The sequence below is a fragment of the Mesoplodon bidens genome, assembly GCF_964165515.1.
Source record: "Mesoplodon bidens genome assembly, chromosome: 2".
Taxonomy (NCBI): domain Eukaryota; kingdom Metazoa; phylum Chordata; class Mammalia; order Artiodactyla; family Ziphiidae; genus Mesoplodon; species Mesoplodon bidens.
Genome location: NC_138177.1, coordinates 72,954,261 through 72,973,142, shown reverse-complemented (window position 1 = coordinate 72,973,142; position 18,882 = coordinate 72,954,261). Strand labels below are relative to the sequence as shown.

Sequence of the window (18,882 nt, the reverse complement as noted above, 5' to 3'; positions counted from 1 at the left end):
CAATGTTTGCAGATTTTTAGCTTAAAATAAGTAAAATCTAGCTTGACTCATCTACGATAAATTTTCATTTTCCTTTGTGGTCTTTATTAAACGTAGTTAGAGACCGTAATCATTGTTGTATTTCTCAACATTCAAAACCAGATATAAATTAACTATATAAAACTTAAAAAAACTCATAGCTCATTATGCATTTTAATTTGTCCTGGGTTTCATGCTCTTTAAAATTCTTATAAATGACCATAATATTTCTTAGAATGTATCATATTAGCTAAGTAATCACAGTACCACCAGTTGATTAAGTCACAAATGTGGGGATCATCCTTGACTTCTCAACCTAACACCAAAACCTGTGAAAACCACGTAAATAATTTTTGATTACACATAGTTCCTATTCCACTGCCATTGAGTTGTACAAAAAAACAATTCTTACCCAGAATATAGTAGTGGTCTTCTAACTCCTTTGTATATCCACCTTGCTCTCCTCCAGTCCCTTCCTCCAGCCAGAAAGATGATTTTTAAAATAATCTAATTATGTCATTTCTCTGCTTAAAACCTTTGGATGCTTTCATACTGACCTTTGGATATAAAAGTCCCCTATCCTAATCATAATTTATAACTTAAATTTTCAGTATGGTACAGTAGTTAAAGACACAAACTCTGGATCCAGAATGTACAGGCTCAGATCCCAGTTCTGGTATATTAATTTTGGGCAAGGCACTCTATGCCTTGTTCCCTCATCCACGAATAGAAACTGTTGTTAGGGTTCAATGAACTAATACATGAGTAGTACTTACAAAAGTACTTCACACACACACCAGTGTTTACGTTTACTTTTTTGTTATTATCAGCCCCTACCTAACTCTAGCCACATCATTTCCCAGTCTTCTATAAGCACAGCAGGGGCAAATAAAACCCCAAAAAAGCAGTAACATATGTGTGACATACAAGTGTTCTAAGTACTTTTCAGTTCCCCAAATGTCTCTGTCTTCCTCCCTCTAGGAGAACATAGTTACTTCTCTCTGCCTAGTACTCTTTTCTACCTGCTTCTTTGATGACTTCTACTCATCCTTTCCATCTCAGCTTAAAGGTCACTTTATCAGGGAGACATTTCCTAACCCCTTAGACCAGGGGAGATCTCCCTGTTAGGGGGCCATATAGCATACTGTAAGTCCCTTAAAACTTATCATACTAGTAAGCTATATGCTTAATATCCATATTTTACACTAGACCATTTGTTTCATGAGAATAAGAATCCTATCTGCCTTAACACTGCTATATCCTTAGTAAAGTTCCTGGACCATAAAAGGCGTTCAATAAGTATCTATTGACTGAATAAGCCAACATTCACGTTACTGTATTTTTAATCACGTATAAAGAGAATAGACAAAATGAAATATTAAAGAACTGATATTTTAATTGTCTTTAAACACTATTTAACCTTATACTGTTTTTATAACTTAAAAAATAAGCTCTATGTATATCACCAGTAAAAGAGTAAGCAGTTTCCTAACTGGTTTAAGATGTTTTATGTTAAACCACTGAATCACTGATGTTACATAAGTCACTGAAATCAGAAAAAGCTAAAATATCTTCATGAAGATACCAAAAAAAATTTGAACTATGTCCCTAAATGACTTATACAACATAAACTACACTTAAAAAGCTGGACAAATTAAGCTTTTTTACTCAGCTACAGAACAACCCTTCATTTAAAAGACAGGGACAATCACCAACAATTCCTAACTTTCAAAGTACTAATCACCAGTAAATCTAGTTATTTTTATATTTATGTATTGTATATATTTCTTAAATTCCAAGATGCCACTGATTCTAAGAGGCTTCATAAATCAATGACCGCATTTTCAGGGGGAAATTTTTTTATAAACCACTACCACATTAAATGTAATTATCAGTTTTATTATTTCCTAATTTCAGAAACATTAAACTGGGAGGAAAGAATGTGTCTCATGACCAAAGAAATACTTATTATACCAACAAACTACTTCAGAAACTTAGAACAGGGAAGTGAAATAGCAGACATAAATTATAACTAGGTAAGCCACACGAGGAAAATATACACAGAAAGAATTCCCAAAGCTAATCCTGAGGAAAAAATTATACTCATCGACTGTCAGACAGATAATCTAATCAAAGCTTACTTAATTCTGCCTGACAAGCAAAGTTAATACAAATTGAATATATATAACTTCAATTGTTTTTTAAAAAAAGGAAGGATGAGGGGCTTCCCTGGTGGCGCAGTGGTTGAGAGTCCACCTGCCGATGCAGGGGATGCGGGTTCATGCCCTGGTCCTGGAGGATCCCACATGCCGCAGAGCGGCTGGGCCCATGAGCCATGGCCGCTGAGCCTGCGTGTCCGGAGCCTGTGCTCCGCAACGGGAGAGGCCACAACAGTGAGAGGCCCGCGTACCGCAAAAAAAAAAAAAAAAAAAGGAAGGATGGGGACTTCCCTGGTGGTCCAGTGGGTAAGAGTCCTCGCTCCCAATGCAGGAGGCCCAGGTTCAATCCCCGGTCAGGGAACTAGATCCCGCATGCATGCCACAACTAAGACCCGGAGCAGCCAAAATAAACAAACAAAAAAACAAACAAACAAATATCTTTTTTAATAAATAAAATTAAATTAAAAAGGAGGGATGGGTCCATGGTTGCAAGTAACATGTAGGGACATTGAACTCTATCCCTAGAGAATTCTAAAATGGCAACAGGAGGGAAGCAGAAGTTAACGTCAGAAAGATTTTCTCATTAGTGAATTATTACACTTTGACTGGGATTAAGGGCTGTCAACTCAGGGCCAATCCACTTGGTTATACACTAAACAAAAGAGTCATTTTCAAGAGAGTACCATTTACACTGTAAATACATTATATTTATTTTTCATAAAACTTTTCTGTGAAAAAATTGGAGCCGGAATGTAAAATGGTGCAGCTGATTTGGAAAACAGTCTGGCAGTTACTCAAAAGCCTAAACAGAGTTACCACATAACCTTGCAATTTCACTCCTAGGCATATACCCAAGAGAAATGAAAACATTTATCTTGGACTTCCCTGGTGGCGCAGTGGTTAAGAATCCACCTGCCAATGCAGGGGACACGGGTTCGAGCCCTGGTCCGGGAAGATCCCACGTGCCGTGGAGCAACTAAGCCCGTGCACCACAACTACTGAGCCTGCGCTCTAGAGCCCACAAGCCACGACTACTGAGCCCGCGTGCCACAACTACTGAAGTCCACCGCGCCTAGAGCCCATGTTCTGCAACAAGAGAAGCCACCACCATGAGAAGCCCGCACACAGCAAGGAAGCGTAGCGCCTAGTTGCCGCAACTAGAGAAAGCCTGCGTGCAGCAACAAAGACCCAACGCAGCCATAAATAAATTTGTTAAATAAAAAGATTTTTAAAAATTTTATCTACACAAAAACTTGTACACAAATGTTCACAGGAACATTATCCATACAATGAAATGTTATTCAACAATGAAAAGGCATGAAGTAGAGTCATCCCTCAGTATCCGCCGAGAACTGGTTCCAGAACCCCTACAAATACCAAAATCCGAAAATACTGAAGCCCCTTATATAAAACGGCATAGTATTTGTGTATAACCTACATGCATTTAAATCATCTCTAGATTGCTTCTAATTCCTAATACAACGTAAATGCTACATAAATAGCTGCAAGTACGATGTAAATGCTGTATAAATATTTGCGTGCAGCAAATTCAAATTTTGCTTCTTGGAACTTTCCAGAATTCTTTTCCCCAAACATTCTTTCTTTCTTTCTATCTATCTGTCTGTCTATCTATCTATCTATGGCTGTGTTGGGTCTTCGTTGCTGCACACGGGCTTTCTCTAGTTGCGACGAGTAGGGCTACTCTTCTTTGCGGTGCACGGGCTTCTCGTTGCAGTGGCTTCCCTTGCTGTGGAGCATGGGCTCCAGGCACACGGGTGTCAGTAGTTGTGGCACGTGGGCTCAGTAGTTGTGGCGCACAGGCTTAGCTGCTCCACGGCATGTGGGATCTTCCCGGACCAGGGCTCGAACCCGTGTCCCCTGCATTGGCAGGTGGATTCTCAACCACTGCGCCACCTGGGAACCCCCCCCCCAAACATTTTCAATCCATGGTTAGTTGAATGTGTGGATTTGAAACCCATGGATATGGAGGGCCAGATGTACCAATACATGCTACAACATAGATGAACTTGGAAAATATTATGTTAAATGAAGGAAGCCAGTTCCAACAGACAACACTGTAAGATTCCGTTTGTATGAAATGTCCAAACCCAGCAAACCCATACAGAAAGTAGATTAGTGGTTACCTAAGGCTAGGGTAAAAGGGGAATACAGGGGATGGGGAGTGACTATGGGTACCAAGATGCAATGTTCTAATATCAGATAGTGGAGATGGCTGCGTAACTATATGAATATGTTAAAAACCACTGAATTGGGGCTTCCCTGGTGGCACAGTGGTTGAGAGTCCGCCTGCTGATGCAGGGGACACGGGTTCTTGCTCCAGTCCGGGAAGATCCCACATGCCGCGGAGTGGCTAGGCCCGGGAGCCATGGCCACTGAGCCTGCGCGTCCGGAGCCTGTGCTCCGCAACGGGAGAGGCCACAACAGTGAGAGGCCCGCGTACCGCAAAAACAACAGCAACAACAACACTGAACTGTATGCTTCAAATTAGTGAATTGTATAGCACATGAATTATACCTCAATAAAGCTATTTAACATTTTTCTGGCAGATCAAAATAAAGTTTCTTGTGGAAGGGATTCCCTTCCTACTTTACATAAAAACAGATTATGGACTAGTGGCAGTCCTGATAAAACCTTTTTCAATTAACAGATTTCAATATGGCAAGAAGCTGATTTATTTGATATATGTTTGTTGCATGTTGACCTAACTGGTTATCCATTTGGAGAAAACAAAGTTAGAACCATTCCTCATTAAACACAAGAGTAATTTCCTCATGGACTTCCCTGGTGGCACAGTGGTTAAGAATCCGCCTGCCAATGCAGGGGACACGGGTTCAAGCCCTGGTCTGGGAAGATCCCACATGCCGCAGAGCAACTAAGCCAGTGTGCCACAACTACTGAGCCCGTGTGCCACAACTACTGAGCCCGCATGCCACAACTACTGAAGCTGTGCACCTAGAGCCCATGCTCCACAACAAGAGAAGCCACCACAATTAGAAGCCTGTGCACTGCAGCGAAGAGTAGCCCCCACTCACTGCAACTAGAGAAAGCCCAGGCACAGCAATGAAGACCCAATGCAGCCTAATTAATTAATTAATTAATTAATTAAAAATTGAATAATTTCCTCATGGATTTAAGAGCTATATGTACAAATAAAAGCACTTGAAGAGTATTGGTAAATATTTCTATAGCCTATGGTTGAGAAACCTTAAGCAAATCAGGAGACTAGAAACCATAAAGGAAAAAAGTGACCAATTTGATTACATAAAAGCATTATATACCGTAATGTAAGATGTAAACAAAATCAAGGACAAACAATAGATTGGGAGAAAATATAATGAACATGAAAAAGGATTAATATATCTAACATACAAAGTTATTCTATAAACTAGAATGTAAGAAAAGACATACAGGAGATATGCACAGGCAATTACAGAAGAGACAAAAATAATTAGAAACATAAAAAGATAATCTACCTCACTGGTAGTCAGAGAGATGTGAATTAAGATATTTTTCACTCATCACTTTGGTTGAAATTTAAGACTGATAACAACTAATACTGGCAAGGTGGGAAAGAGGGCACTAGTGGCCACCATCATTTTGGAAAGTAATCTTTTCTATCATAGAAAAATAAAAGCACCAATAAAAGGATACTTATTATAGCAGTCCTTGATGTGCTACATACAGAAAAACAGTTAAATATATATATACTCACACACAAATATACAGCCATGTATGCTATTTTTAAGTAAAAATGCAAGCCTGATCTCATATTTGTAAAGAGTAGAAAAAAACATATGTATTTGTATGCACATAGAAATAAATATGGATGATTATACACCAACTGACAGCACTGGTTACTTTAGGGGAAACGGCTTGGAAGTAAACGGGAAAAATCTTGTTTATAAATATTTTTTTCCTTGACCTGTTACAGAATTTGTGTAAGTTTTATAATTAAACACAAATCCAATAAAAACATATTTTTAAAAGATTTGAAATATACATAGGTACCATATGCACACACCTCTCAAGTCTCGTTCATATATACATGAAATTGAGAAAACTAACCCAATAGCTTTTGGATGTACTTTCTAACTCCATTATCTTAATACTGACTAGCTATTTCCTTAATATATTCGTCTCCTTTTTGTTTCCATTCAATAGACTGCCACCTACTGCACACCTCTTTATCTTTTTATTATTTTGTTTTATTGTGGTAAGAACACCTAACATGAGATCTACCAAATTTTTAAGTGTACAATACACTATTGTTGACTATACATACGATGCTATACAATAAATCTCTAGGGCTTATTCATCTTAACAGAAACTTTATGCCTATTAATAAGTAATTCTCCATTTCCTCCTACCCACAACTACATGCCTCTTCAAACTAGATCAGGAAAAAAAAAGACAAATGGGACTTTATGAAAAATGAGAGCTTCTGTTCATCAAAAGACACCACCTAGAGAGTGAAAAGGGAAGCCATACATTGGATGACGATATTTGCAACGCATATATTTGAGAAAGGAATTGCATTCAGAATATATATTAAGAGCAGGTACTTCACAAGAGGATGTCCAAACATCCAACGCACACATGAAAAGTTGCTTAAACTCACCAGTCATCAGTGAAATGCAAATCAATACCAATGAAATACTATTACCCACCAAAATGGCTAAAATTAAAAAGAATGGCAACACCAAAAGCTGGGGAAGATGTGGAGCCTGATAGTTATAAAGTCATAAAATCAACTTGGAAAACCGTTTGACAGTATTTACTAAAGATAAAAATATGCTTACCCCGTGGCCCAGCAATTCCACTCCTAGGTATATGCCAAAGACAAATGAGTGCATATTGTTCACCAAAAGAGAGGAGGTGGCCAGGTAAGGCTTCACAGCATCAACTTGAACTTTGTCTCAGAAGTTGGGTGGGTGTTCTCTAAGCAGCCAGGCACTGGGAGGAACATGAAAGTCATGGAGATATAAACGAACCGTGTATGGGAATGATGACAGTTCCAAACAGCTGAAGCACAAGGGTAGGAGGCCCAGTGAGACACAAAGCTAAAGATGTAGGCAGGATCTCGAAGAGTGCTAAAGAGTGTGTCCTGCCAAGGCACATGGTCAGGTTTGGATTCAGAAATCGCATGCATTTCAGAGATGTGTGTGGGATATAGCTAGGGAGGCTTGGTAACTGTATGCTGGAAGCCAGTCAGGGTGGGTCACAGATAGATGATTATCACTTTGCTGCCATTTTACTGATTCTGGAGAATTACTTTTCTTATACCCAGTCTGCCACTCTAACATTGGTATGCTACTTTAACTAATGATTCTCCAGAAATTATTGCATTATCAAAATGGTGAAGAGAAAAAGAAGGTGGACAGATAACAGACAGTACAGCAAAGATTTACTTAAACCACCATCTAACCACCACCATCCCATGTGAGTTTATGTCCATTTTTAAATGCAATCCCTGTTGAAGAACAGGTAAATAATGCAACTGTCATTCCATAACATTCATAATTAAGATGCTTATGAAACAAGAAACTTGGAGGTGGCCATTTTTAATCACCTAGTTATAAGTCTCAGTAAATAGTTTCCAGATTTGTGTGGAACAGATTCATCTAGAAATATTATTCGAGGCTTATCTGAATCCCAAATCATACTACTTTCTTAAACATCTCAATTCTACTTAAGAAGACTGCCTCTAACTATCTGGAAATTTTTGTTAATGTTTTCTTAAGGACACCATTTACATGGAAGAGAACAGGCTCTCTACTACATACGAATGATAATTCTGACTTAGACTTAGGAAAAAGAAATCATACATGATATGGATCCTTAATTCTCTGGTGATTTCTGTAAAACAGCAACAAGAGATCAGAAAAACTCTAGGGAATATGTTGTTACTAGAAAAGTTTCCCCTCAATGTTCTGGAATTAATTCCTTTTCCTGGACTGATGAAGTCCAAAACTACCAGCCTTTTAGGCACAGTGCCAATTCAACAGATGGACCCTACATTTTCCTAATGGTAGAGGTGGATCGGCAAGTGTGAAGTCATGTGCTCAAACAAGAGGATATGTTTCATGCATTAGCTAAGAGGGTTCCTGATAGGTTTTTAAATCAACAACAACAAAAAACCTAGGCACTTCCCTGGCGGCTCAGTGGTTAAGAATCCCCCTGCCAATGCAGGGGACATGGGTTCGAGCCCTGCTCTGGGAAGATCCCACATGCCGTGGAGCAGCTAAGACCATGCGCCACAACTACTGAGCCTGCGCTCTAGAGCCCGCAAGCCACAACTACTGAGCCTGCATGCCCAGAGCCCGTGCTCCGCAACGAGACGCCACGGCAATGAGAAGCCCGGGCACCGCAACAAAGAGTAGCCCCCGTTCACTGCAACTAGAGAAAGCTCACGTGCAGCAACGAAGACCCAATGCAGCCAAAAACAAAAACAAAACAAAAAACCTATACACTGTGATTGCTTTTATTGTCTGTTATTCCTATTCCTTCCAATTTCTGACACCTCAAATGTATTTACATAGATCCTTACCCACATCCAGAAAAACATGTCCTGCAAAATACAGTAAGTCAACCTAAACGATATTAAGCCCCTAAGAGTTACAAGTATTAGTTACATCTTACAAATGTATTCTAGGAGGTTAGGTATGTTGACTAATTAAGTCCACAGATGAAAAACCAGCTTAATAAAAGGAAGGTATAACAATGCCCAATGATAGGCTACATAAGAAATTAGGAGTCAGCTTGATCTCATTCTTACTCTGTAAATTTTCAAAGCTAGAAATGGTTATCATGTTAATGAGTAAGCAGCTTCATGTCTTTTGACACCTCATTCATTACTTTATAAACTTGTATTTATTTGTTTTACCTTATGTTGCCCTCCACAACGGATATCTAGGAAGAAGCTAATGACCATTCTGGCCATCTTTTCAGAGTAACCAAGTAGAAATAGGCACTCTGGTTCTTAATTTCACATAAAATGAGTGTTCTGAGCTCTGCGACACAAAGAGCTATTTAACAGATAAAAGAATAGCAATTTGTTCCTCAACATTTTATTTTTGTCTCTATGTCTTGACTAGTTGGTACTTGTTAGGTTTTCTTAGTCAGCAAAGTATTATCCCTAAAATTATCAAAAGATTCTTTCAACCCTGGCATTTTTATTAAGTGTCAAGAATACTCCACAACTCAGTCCAAGAACTTCATCTCTTCTCTACATTCACTATCCAGGTAATCTCATGAAGTCCCATGGCTCTAAACAGCATCTCTACACTGCTCAACTCCCAAATTTACATTTGCCCCAACCTCAAGACTTACATATCCAACTGCCCTACTCAATATCTCAACCAGAAACATTTAATAGAAAATTTGAAGTCAGTATACCCAAACCAAACTTAATATCTGCATTCCCGCAACCTGCTTCTCCCAGTGTTCATCATCTCAGTAAATAGCATCCAAATGTTAAGGCCATCACTGGAATCATTCTTGACTTACTCTTTTACTCAGACCACACATCCAATCCAGGTTATCCTCCCCACTACCTTCAAAATATATCCCCAAATCCATCTCCCTGATAACACTTTAGGTTCAACTCATAATCATCTCTTGCCTCAAATATCACAACCTCCTACTAACTGATCACTCTGGTTGCATTACCCTTGCCTTCCAAAGTGTATATATTAGACCAAGTCATTTCCCTGCTCAAAACCTCCCAACAGCTTCCTATCAAGTCCAGAATAAAACCTAGACACTTAGTCAAGTCTTATAAGTCCCTACATTATCTAGGCCCTGGCTACCTCTTCTCCTTATTTTCTATTATTCTTCCCCACAGTGTTTACTCTGTTCCAGCTCTTTCCCATTTCTGAAATACACCACACTACTGCCTCAGCACTTATGCTTATGCCCCAGATAGATTCATGGGGTCCTTCGTATCATTCAGATTTCTGCTCAAATACTGCCTCAAAGGACTTCCCTAACTACTTAATATCCCCTTGTTTACATTTCCTTTACAACACGTATCACTGAAGGACGTCCCTGGTGGTCCAGTGGTTAAGATTCCGTGCTGCCAACGCAGGGGGCCTGGGTTCGATCCCTGGTCAGGGAACTAGATCCCACATGCCACAACTAAAAAGCCCACATGCCACAACTAAAAGATCCTGCATGCCACAACGAAGACCCTGCTTGCTGAAAGTAAGACCTGACACAGCCAAATAAATAGTAAAAAAAACAAAACAGAACACTTATCACTGGAATGCTATGATATCATATCCATGTATACAATATCTATCTTACCACTCACTAGAAAGTGAGTACCATGATGGCAGTGATTCTTGACTATCATTATTCACTGCTCTATCCCCCGGGCTTAGCACAGTACTTGGCATAAAGTACAGTTCTCCCTCGGTATCTGCAGGTGGTTGGTTCCAAGACCCCTTACAGATACCAAAACCCAAGGGATGCTCAAGTCCCTTATACAAAATGGCATAGTATTTCCATATAACCTAAGCACATCCTCCTCTATACTTTAAACCAAGTGTCCTCAACCCCCAGGCTGCAGACCCGTAGTGGTCCGCAGCCTGTTAGGAACCGGGCCGCACAGCAGGAGATGAGCAGCGGGTGAGTGAGCAAAGCTTAATCTGCCACTCCCCATCGCTCACATTACCACCTGAACCATCCCCAGCCCGTCCACGGAAAAATCATCTTCCATGAAACCAGCCCCTGGTGCCAAAAAGGTGGGGGACTGCTGTTTTAAACCATCTCTAGATTACTTATAATATCTAATGCAATGTGTATGCTACATAAATAGTTGTAAATACTACAACGTAAATGCTACATAGTTGACGGCATGAGGCAAATTCATGTTTGCTTTTTGGAACTTTCTGGAATTTCTTTTCCCCCAAATATTTTTGATCTGTGGTCAGCTGAATCCGCAGATGTAGAACCCATGGATACGGAGGGCCAACTGTATACAATCAATACTTGTTGAATGCCTTCTGTTGGAAGGCACAGGAGGCAGAATGCTGGTTTTTATCTGACTCTGAACAGAGGACTTAATCCACTGATACTCCAAAGGCCTAACTGCCCAATGGACTGCCTTGATAAAACACAGGCACACAATAAAGATTCCTCAAGAGTTAGAGATTTTTTCCTAGAATTGATTTGCTCTGGCATAAAATAACGTATCCCAAGAAATATTTACTATACCTTAAGAACGAGTTTTGCTTGAACCACATGTAATATGATGGTAGCAATATGTTAAATCAATACTGAAAGATCTTGTCCTGGAGAAGGAAAAGGAAAATGTCCAAGGACCTTATTTTGTTCGTGACCGTATCCTAGTGCCTGGCACATAATAATCACTCAGTGAATACATGTTGGTCTTTTTTCTCAGTCAAATGAGGTGGTTTAATAAAAGAGATGGGTTCTGCTTTAGAAGACTACACTGAGCTCCCAAAAATCAAAGGAAATACTAATCAGCTTTTTTAAAAAAATAATAAATTTATTTATTTATTTTTGGCTGAGTTGGGTCTTCGTTGCGGTGCGCGTGGTTATTGCTGTGGCTTCTCTTGTTGCAGAGCACCGGCTCTAGGCGTGTGGGCTTCAGTAGTTGTGGCACACGGGCTCAGTAGTTGTGGTTCACAGGCTCTAGAGCGCAGGCTCAGTAGTTGTGGCACATGGGCTCAGCTGCTCCATGGCATTTGGGATCTTCCCAGAGCAGGGCGAGAACGCGTGGCCCCTGCACTGGCAGGCAGATTCTTAACCACTGCGCCACCAGGGAAGTCCCGTGATCAGCTTTAAAAAGAGATCTGTCATAACTAAACCCAACTCTGTTCAAAGACTTAAGGTTCTCTACCCCAAAATATTCACACAGTGAGATATATTCCTGTTCACTTTGGAGACAAATCCTTGATTTGGTAAGAAAGTAAAATGAAGCCAAACACAAACGCCTAACATGGAGTTAAGTGGAAAAAAACAAAAGTAGAATTTACATGTGAGGAAAGTAAGATAAACCAAGAATCAGAAAAAAACACGTATACATGTAAATAAGCTGTTTATACACACTTTCACAAATGTATTTTACATATTCTTATCTCCTATAGGAAATATATATAAGGGAGGTCATTTGCTTTCTTTAAAAAATTTCTCTTTTCAGGAAATGAAATAACAGCAAATCTGTATTATGCACTTGCTACATGACATAAATTATGCTAAGGGGCTTCCCTGGTGGCACAGTGGTTGAGAGTCCGCCTGCCGATGCAGGGGACACGGGTTCGTGCCCCGGTCCAGGAAGATCCCACATGCCGCGGAGCAGCTGGGCCCGTGAGCCATGGCCGCTGAGCCTGCGTGTCCGGAGCCTGTGCTCCGCAACGGGAGAGGCCACAACGGTGAGAGGCCCGCGTACCACAAAAAAAAAAAAAAAAAAAAAAAAAAAAAATTATGCTAAGAACTTCCACATATTATCTCATACAATCCTCCAACAATCCTTTGCTATAAGTATTATCATCATTTTACAGTCAAGGAAACCAAAGACCATAAGTATTTTAGTATTTTGCTAAAGGTTACATAGTAAGTAGCAAAACTGGAATCTGAGCTTACTCAATTTGATTTTTTTTTGGTCCACACTGCGTGGCTTGCTGGATCTTAGTTCACTAACCAGGGATTGAACCCGTGCCCCCTGCAGTGGAAGCGCAGAGTCTTAACCACTGGACCTCCAGGAAAATCCCTCAGTCAGATTTTAGAGTCCACAGTCTTAATCACTATTTGAAATTTGCAACAAATTGAGGAGAAATATACCAATGTGGAGGCTGGGAGACTTTTCAATATTAAGAAAAGCAATTATATATTATTTTATTTGGCTGGGTAACTACTGTAGACAAGGCCCGATTAATTAAAATGCTGAAAGAACATATTCTAGTAAAAATTTTCTGAGTAACTAAAAGAGAACCAATTATTTTCTTGATTTGAATCTTTGTTAAAATTACCTTTAACTGTAACAATATACTATTTTGTGTAAGTAGAGTATACTGAACATAGTTCCATCTTTATTTTTTTGATGATCTCTAAGCCCAAAGGCCAACCTTATATAGCACTGAAGACACAGGAAATCATAGGGGAGTGGGTGGAAAGTTCTATAGTGATTCAAATTACAGTCCCCTGAACTCATTCTGCTATGTTATATTCACTTTCATACCCTTGCAGATGATCTTCCTCTACCTAGAATGCTCTTGCTATACCTTACTGAATAACTCATATTTATCCTTTAAAACCTGTCTCTTCCCACTGGTCAGAAGCCATCCCTAACCTTTCCTTTCTCCCCACAGACTTAATAACTTTCTCCCCTCTCTACCTGGGAGAAATGTATTACATCATATATTAAGTTTGTTAACATCATGTTCCTCTTACTAGATTCACAACTCGCTTCAGGCAAAAAACAAACCAAAAAAAGAATCCTAATTTTTCCCCAACACCTAAGCACAGAAATGCGAATGGAGTAAGTACTGAAAAAATGTTAGTTGGTTAAATGATGAATGAATCAATGAACAAACAGAACAATTACTGTTCAGAAGAAATTAAACCCTGATTTGTTCTACATTTGAGGGTTTTTTTCCCCTTAAACACACACTCAGAATTATTTTTATAATTAACTTAAATCTCTAACTAATTGCAGTTTTAAGGTGGCTGCTCTTTTTTCTTTGATATGCTTCTGCATCTAAACTTTAACTTTCCAACTTGTGTTACCATTTACTTATCAATCATATACATGCAATCTCTACTTGTTTGAGATTCTTATTCTCCAATCTTTGTATCCTCATATATATATATATATATATATATATATATATATATATGTGTGTGTGTGTGTATATATATATAATATTGTTCAACCCATAATGATTATACATGATTAATTCATTCCCCCATTTTCTCAAATGTCAGAATTAGTAGTTTTTCTTTCAAAGACAATCTTTTAAATTCTCTCCATTAAGCCCTGTTAAGCTTTAAATGTTACTATCTAAACTCTAGGGCTTTCATTTTCAGCAGTGCTGAATTTAAGAAACCTTATCATAAGGAATGTCTCTACCACATTCTCAATGTCATTTACACCAAGAAGCCATGATATAGCTCCTTTATAATCTGACACACTGTCCACCTGTGGTCTTAGGACAAATAAAACTGAATGAGAGGAGTGATTTGGTATCAAGTGTAGAAAAGATAGAACAAAATGTAAAACAAGAAGATTAAGTCAAAGATTCATGATTTATTTACTGTGGGACTATAACAAAAGAAATAACAAAAGATAAGTTGACCAAACTTTCATTAGTGATGGAATTCACATTCATCTGTCAGCCTTTTCTGGAAGGAAAGGATATACATCTATATTCTACCTCACTAGCAACCACTTCAAATCTCTATACTCTGTTTCATCTTCATAACTCAATAGGAATATTTACTTTCTTTTTCTACAGTATTTCTACTCATCATAACCATGCTCTGTAATATGGTTCATATTTAGCAGTTTAAGCAATGAAATGTATTTTGTGCTTTTTTTGATACGTATTTTCAAACATCCACAAACAGAATTTCAAAACTCAAAACAAGGTGTATTTCATTCTCTTTAAAAAGCAAGTTGATTTTAGACCAATTTCAGCTCCTATTCAACATCACCAGTATCATCTGATTTCTTTGTGGTAACTAGATCCAGTTAGAAAATCAAGAGGAACCAAGAGTAACCAGGAAATGTTTTTAGCATCTTGTCACTATGACTAAAAAAACAAAACAAACGAAAGAACTAAGAGACATTATTTCTCACTCGTGTGTTTGAAAAAAGTTGATAAACTTTTCTAGGAAACATAGCAACTAACTGTGTTTTTCAATGCAAACATCTAAAGGCAGTGAGGTAAATTTCTACTCAGCTCATTTCTTTTAGTTTGCAGAGGGAATTCCTATTGACAGGTAATACAGATTGGAAGTATTTGGTATGAGTAGTGTAGTTCCAACTATCATCAGATAGTTTATTTAAAAAGTTATATAAACCCAACTATAGGGAAATAATTCCCCACTTAAGAGTTAAAAGAATATACACACTGAATTTATGGATGAAATAATATAACATCTGGAAGATTCACTTCAAAATAAGCAAAGCGAGGGAGGAGGAAGAGAGGCTAGTAGGTGGGATATAGTGTGATAACTGGGTGCGAGTAACTATTGAAACTGGATGTTAAGTACATGAGAACTCTATACCACTCTTTTCATTTCTGTATATGTTAGAAATTTTCCACACTTAAAAAAAGGAACAAAATTAAATTAAAAAAAAAGTATACACTCCTGTCATCAACTTGCATATGTCTGAGAGCAAATGACTAAAAACTATGGAAAGCAAAAACTATTAATGCTAGAAATAAAATTCTATGTACTCTTCAAACATAAAAAAGTTAGATGCTCAATGAAGGAAAGAGAACTCTGAAATAGCAATAAGATTATTAGTTAAATTTCATCATTACTTGAAGTCATAATTTATTATGTTGTGTCAACATAACACTGCTGGGACTTCCTGATGGTCCAGTGGTTAAGACACCGAGCTTCCACTGCAGGGGGCACGGGATCAATCCCTGGTTGGGGAATTAAGATCCCTCAAGCTGGGTGGCGTGGCCGAAAAATAGAAGGGAAAAAAAAAAAAATCACACTGCCATCAACACCCCCCAATGAGACAGTCACTAAGAAAGTGATTTCTTTTTTTTTTTAAGAAAGTGATTTCTAAGCCATGAAATGAGTTATCATTAACTAAGACGACAAATCATAAGTATGAAAATCTATCCTCTCCAAACGAAAGAATATAAACCAAATAAATTACAAGTAATTTAAAGAAGGATGATTTTTTTAAAAAGACTAGCAATATAGCTCAAAACAAAAACTACTTTCGTTTCTCTCTCTTATGATAGCCAGGGTTAAGATATCTCATGTTTCTGGAAAGGCTGGCACAAAGCAGACCTCACAGTGGATTAAAATATAAGGTAATATAAGGTGTTATGTTACCTTTAAAAGACTCAGATCAACATGCATAACTCAAGAATATGAAATTATTTAATGGAGATGCACCACCTACACATATGGTAAAACTTTTCCACTGTGTGCAGGTAGATCATTTTAGTCAGGACCGAATGTGTCCAAATTCTTTATTTGTAAGGCATGGAAGACTTAGAATAAAGCCTCAAATGGTACTGCTAATACTATAAAGACACAGTGCTTAGCAAGACATAGGGAAGTTATACTCCATATTTTAGAATACAACTCATGAAAATCACTTTCTATTCTCGATCCTTAAAGATCCTGTGTATTTTTTGTAATTATTGCAAGCATTGTTTTTTTAAATTGTGAAGTATCTCATACGTTATAGGAGACTATATACATATGTTATCCATATGCACAGATATAGACACACTACACACACATGACATGTTATTAAAAAAACAAAACAAAACCATGAACCTACTACCCAAGTTAAAAATTACAGAAAGTATTAAACTTTTCACAAATTTACATGACATTCTTACACAGAGGACATGACAATAAAGAGACAATCAGACCATTTTTCTTAAGATATCTCCATTATCTTACTGAATCCTGTAACCTGTACTATTAAAACACCTTTCTGAATTTCTTTTCTTTAAAAATTCAGTAATTACCTTTAATTTTCAGTACTAGATTCATGGGTAGTCTGTCAAATAGCTACTAGATTTCATCCCAGAAGTGTTGTCTAGGTACATGCATATCCAAAATGACATTAAGACCTTTTCACATAAACTCGCTATAGAAATACATCCAAGACAAGATCAGGAATGCTACCAACATTTGCCTCCTTTTCAAACCACAGTTTCTTCATCCCAAAATATCAAATGATATTAAAGCACACTTGTTAAGCTACAAAGTTGCATACAGAATGTGAAGACTTTGTAACTTCCTAAGAATAATAGCAAAACCTCTCTGGCAACTAAGTCATGAAATCTCAACTTCTAGGAACATGCTTCAATCCACCTTGCCCTTTAGCAAGCCCCCACTATCACACAACTCATAGCTTCAACAGGATTAGAATAGCTTCAAGGACAGAAGCCATATATTATTCATCTTTGTGTCCCCCGCATAAAAATAACTCAATAGGGGCTTCCCTGGTGGTGCAGTGGTTGAGAATCTGCCTGCTAATGCAGGGGACACGGGTTCGAGCCCTGGGCTGGGAGGATCCCACATGCCGCGGAGCAACTAGGCCCGTGAGCCACAACGACTGAGCCTGCGCGTCTGGAGCCTGTGCTCCGCAACAAGAGAGGCCACGACAGTGAGAGGCCCGCGCACCGCGATGAAGAGTGGCCCCCGCTTGCCACAACTAGAGAAAGCCCTAGCACAGAAACGAAGACCCAACACAGCAAAAATAAATAAATAAATTAATTAATTAATTAATTAAAAAAAATAATAATAACTCAATAACGTTTGTTATAACTAAGATAAATGCCAGGAAATGAGCTTCAAAACACCTCAGTCCCAATGCAAAACTGGAAAGAGATGAGTTTGAGAATACAAATTATTATTATAATGAAAAAGAATAAAGCTATAAACATTTGTGTTATATCCTCTTATCACCTAATTCAGAATCATGTATTAACACTGGAGAAATCAATCTGCAAAGAATAAAGAATAAAAAACAAAGATCTTAAAGTTCTCCTTATCGTCAGCATGCTCAAACACCGTCAAAGAACCTTTCACCTGAAACTCGTACCAACATCTCTACCCCCAAACAAAACTATTTAAAAAAAAAAAAAAAAGGCTTTTAAATGAGACCTGAATATAAATTGGTTCTATCAATACTTCACTACAATTTAAGTTTCTGAAATTTGTATGCATAATTCGTGCAACTGTGCTCATGCTCATTTTCTACAGTGAGGGTTTTTTCATCAGATTCTCAGAAGAATAAGTGACCAGAAAAAAACTTTTAAGAACTGCTAATCTAGCAAATCAAAAACATTCCATTTTCCAAGAAATAGTTAAGTTGGCTTAATTCAAGTATTCTTCCCTCATATTCATAGAGGGGATCCTTAGCACAAAATTAGCCTCTGGAAGAATTTCTTCAGCCAAGCCAAAAAGTTCCAATATCCACAGGCACAAACATCAACAATTCCAGATCCCAAAAACAGTTTACTTGGAAATGCCAAAAGAAAATGCAAAAGGCGGCACACTGTACCACAAACTGGCCACCCTATTAGATGCTTAAATACACTTGTATCCTTCCATAGTAAAATGTCTGGAAGATCTAAATTCCCTCCAAACTGAATAGGCTTTTTAGGAAGGTTTTCTAGTTTCAACTCCACACTGACCTGTGAGCCTCACTTGACTCAATATGTATCACTGTCTCAATATTTATTACTGTCAAGACAAATACCCTCATATGTACCCAGGCTGTTTCAACAGGGTCACCTTGATTATTCCCACCCCAAGGCAGGGAGCATTTATTGAAGACTTATTCAACAAATATTTGTTGAATGAATGAAAGAAGATCCTTCCTCCCTTAAAGTTAAGCTGTCAGCCCCCATGCAGCTGCTATGGTACAAGTTAAACATGCCTCCCTCAAACATACAAGCTAAAGTGTCAGAAATGCTATGCCTCCTCCATAAACAGAAAGTAATAC

The 18,882-nt window shown here is 38.2% G+C and overlaps 1 protein-coding gene across 6 annotated transcripts in view; it reads right to left on the bottom strand.

Moving 5' to 3' along the window:
* Positions 1 to 18,882, bottom strand: part of ASH1L (ASH1 like histone lysine methyltransferase) — a 218,158-nt gene that overhangs the window by 197,230 nt on the left and 2,046 nt on the right. For 5 of the 6 annotated variants that reach the window (XM_081219400.1, XM_081219399.1, XM_081219401.1 and 2 more), the window contains one exon: positions 6,998 to 7,151. The exons of the other annotated variant lie outside the window; for it this stretch is intronic. The gene's annotated coding sequence lies outside the window, so the exon portion shown is untranslated. The remainder of the gene's footprint in view (positions 1 to 6,997; positions 7,152 to 18,882) is intronic. 6 annotated transcript variants of the gene reach the window in all.